Source organism: Dendropsophus ebraccatus, unplaced genomic scaffold (genome assembly GCF_027789765.1).
Source record: "Dendropsophus ebraccatus isolate aDenEbr1 unplaced genomic scaffold, aDenEbr1.pat pat_scaffold_2075_ctg1, whole genome shotgun sequence".
In the NCBI taxonomy this organism is placed as follows: domain Eukaryota; kingdom Metazoa; phylum Chordata; class Amphibia; order Anura; family Hylidae; genus Dendropsophus; species Dendropsophus ebraccatus.
The window spans coordinates 4,367-7,787 of NW_027209515.1; the positions used below are offsets into that span (position 1 = coordinate 4,367).

Genomic DNA, 3,421 nt, shown 5'->3' on the forward strand with positions numbered 1-3,421 from the left:
GAAGAATAAAGGAAGTAACAACATGAAATACACAATAACAGCAGCTGATCCCCAAGACTTTTTTCCCAACCATCTAAACCCTAGAAACCCCTCACAAACCCTCCACAATGATAATGTCCATTACCTGCTGGCGTCTCTGTAACTTGTCCCTGTACATGACAGGTAAATATCACCAAACATATCACAGCAATCCTCTGCACATCCATCTTCACAGCAAATACTGAAAAGACTGAAGTGTAATCCGAGAACCTAGAAGCCTGGACACTCTATTGTGATGTCACCTACTTCAGGCATAGGTCATATGACATCATCATTGTAATGATTGTGACATCACAATAGAGTGTCCAGGCTTCTAGGTTCTGGCATTACACTTCAGTCTTTTCAGTATTTGCTGTGAAGAAGATGGATGTGCAGAGGATTGCTGTGATATGTTTGGTGATATTTACCTGTCATGTACAGGGACAAGTTACAGAGACGCCAGCAGGTAATGGACATTATCATTGTGGAGGGTTTGTGAGGGGTTTCTAGGGTTTAGATGGTTGAAGAAAGTCTTGGGTCAGCTGCTGTTATTGTGTATTTCATGTTGTTTCTTTCCTTTATTCTTCAGGGTCCAGGATAGCGACAGAACTGTGCATATTATTCCTAGGAAAAGTGAGTAGTCCGTTTTTACTCCCCTAGTTTTGCTCTCACAACCTCCTGTTCAGCCCGGCCGGTGGTGAAATCTGCAGTGTGTGAACAGACCCTCCAGCTATTGTTTCCACTGTGCCCAACCAAGCTGCCAGTCCCTGCCCTACTGATGGCTTTATGAAGGACATGGCTGGCATCAGGAGGAGTTATAGATGTTGTACTATGTCTTATAGAATACACTGTCAGTAATAATAACAACTATCTTGTTTCTTTCTCATCAGTCAGAGGTGTTATAATCCTGGCCATAGGTGGCGCGCTGCTGTTTGCTGGTATTTACTGGTGAGTTTTTTTTTTCCTCATCTATATTACATATCATATTATTGTCTATAAGGGTAAAAACACACCACCGTATACGCACCGTAATCTGCTGCATAACTGCTGCAGATATGCAGCAGATTAGATCTAAATAACTAAACACAGCATCAAATCTGCTGCAGATCTGCTGCGTATACGGTGTGTGTGTTGTATCCTTACAGTGTTTCTCAACGCCAGTCCTCAAGACCCAACAGGCCACGTTTTGCGGAATTACCAGTGATATAATTATAGTCGATGCACCAGTAACTGCCACATCTGTCCGTTGTATGGGATATCTGCAATACATGACCTGTTGGGTCTTGAGGACTGGAGTTGAGAAACACTGGTCTATAGGGATCTGCTGTATAAGCCACACTGATAACAAGATTTCTCTATTTCACAGTTACAGGTGTCTGAAGCGCCGCATAAAAAGATGTTATAAAAAGCTAGATTTGTTGCAGGAAGTCATAGTCCACAAGCCAGGTAAGTATTACTGTAGTCTTGTTGGGGACAGGCCTGTAGGCTGAAATATATGGGCTCCAGGGAGGCAGCTGCAGCTAGGATATCCCAGCCATTTCTTGCTATATTTTTGAGCTATTTTTGGCTATTTCTGTAGCAGTTGTCTGCCCACATTTACCTGCTACACCCCTTAATATATCTAGCAGGACCTGCGGCGCACCTCCGGAGCAGGTGTAGGTATCAGCCATGGATTACGCCCGGCGTAAACTATGATAGATCAGGCACAGGAGGAGAGGAGGCCATGCTGCACATCTTTAATAAATCTGCCCCAATGTGTCACAAACAACACACTCACAATTACTGGGATAAATTAAAGCATCCCAGAGCTATTACCACATAAATGCGGCTCTCCTGTGTGCGATTCCACAGTGGCACAGGTCACTAGGCCCTGGTCCTGAAGGGGTTAAAGTGAAAGCTTCTGTTACCTATCTTATTTACTGACTGTTTCCTTTTTTCATTACAGTCATCCCGAAAGCTGTAAAACAGGTTGGATCTACTTTTCATAAAATGAAGACTCGGGCTATGGAGACTGTAAGAAAATTAAAAATAATAAGAAGGAAGCCAGTACGAACACTTCGAAAGAAAAAAGGGAAAGATGTAAACGCTTTATAACCTTCTTAAAGCAAAAAAATAGAAGGGGAAAAAACCCTTTCCCCTTTTTCCTCCCCCCCTTTCCTTTTAAAATAAAAACATAACCACCCCCCTCCACACATTTCCTTATTTCCTCCCCCATTCCCTCATAAAATATAAAACAATCCTAATAAATAAATAAATATAAAACACTGCTGTTTTACTGTTTTTTTTTTTTACATTTCTCTTTTAACCCCTAGGTTGTCTTCACACGTACAGGATCTGCAGCAAATTTCACTCTGCAAGTTCCGCTGTGATCCTGTGTGTCCTCCATTTCCTGTGGGTTTACACACTTGCAATGGATTTTCATTCCGCTGCGAGTATGTGAATACCCTCCCACTTAACCCAATGCTGCCGGGCTAATACGTTACCTGTCCGCGATCCCTCTTACTTCTCAGGCTCCCTGACATCCCGCTCAGTCAATCATTAGCTGGACGGGACACCGCACTGTATGGCTGAGCGGGACGCCATTGAGCCGGGAGCCTGAGAAGCAATCTGGTAACGTATTAGCCCGGCAGCGCTGAAACTAAGTGGAAAGAGGCTTTTCATACTCGCAGCGGAATGAAAAATCCATTGCAAATATGTAAAACCATAGAAAATGACTGGACACAGGATCACAGCAGAGTTTTTTGGGCCACTCCATACACTGGGTCTTCCAGCTGCTATGCGTAGCTGGGGTTGCCACTTGTTACCTGTTCAGCAGCTTTCCCATCCTCCACGCACTCTCCTCATCTTTTCATCTTCTGGCGCAGGCAGCGTTGGACAGAGACGCTGCCTGCGCCCGATCTTACATACACACACACACCAAGCTGTGGGGACACATGGGCGCAGGCAGTGTCTCTGTCCCATGCTGACTGCGCTAGAAGATGAAAGGAGAATGAGGAGAGCACGCAGAGGATGAAGTAGCGTAGAGTTGATGTTGTGTTCCCCCCCCCCCCCCCCCCAACGGAGGGAGCATAACAACTTATTGACAGCACAGAAGGGGCACTAAGGAGGGCATAAAACGGATTGGGGGCACAGGAGGGCATTAAAGCGACTCTGTGCCCACAATCGGGTCCGTTCGGCAGGTGATGCAGTTATTGTCCTAAAAAACAACTTTTAAACTGACAGCATCTGAAGGCACCTGTGCAATGTTTAGCATTGAGAAAATGTTCCAGGGGCATTCCTAATGATGAAAGGGTGGGGAGGAGGGACAGAGAGGTTGTGCCAGCCTTTGACAGCTCCATTTAAAAAGCTAATTAGCATGCACGTCGATCGGACTGTGCCCGCTAATAGCCACGGTCCCGAGCTA

General features: G+C 45.1%; 1 long non-coding RNA gene across 1 annotated transcript; it reads left to right on the forward strand.

Annotated features, from left to right (window-relative positions):
* Window positions 1-630: 630 nt before the first annotated feature.
* Window positions 631-2,031, forward strand: LOC138775791 (uncharacterized). The gene is made up of 4 exons (XR_011360645.1): window positions 631-651; window positions 909-966; window positions 1,385-1,464; window positions 1,964-2,031. It is a non-coding gene; the product is annotated as an uncharacterized lncRNA (long non-coding RNA).
* Window positions 2,032-3,421: the final 1,390 nt, after the last annotated feature.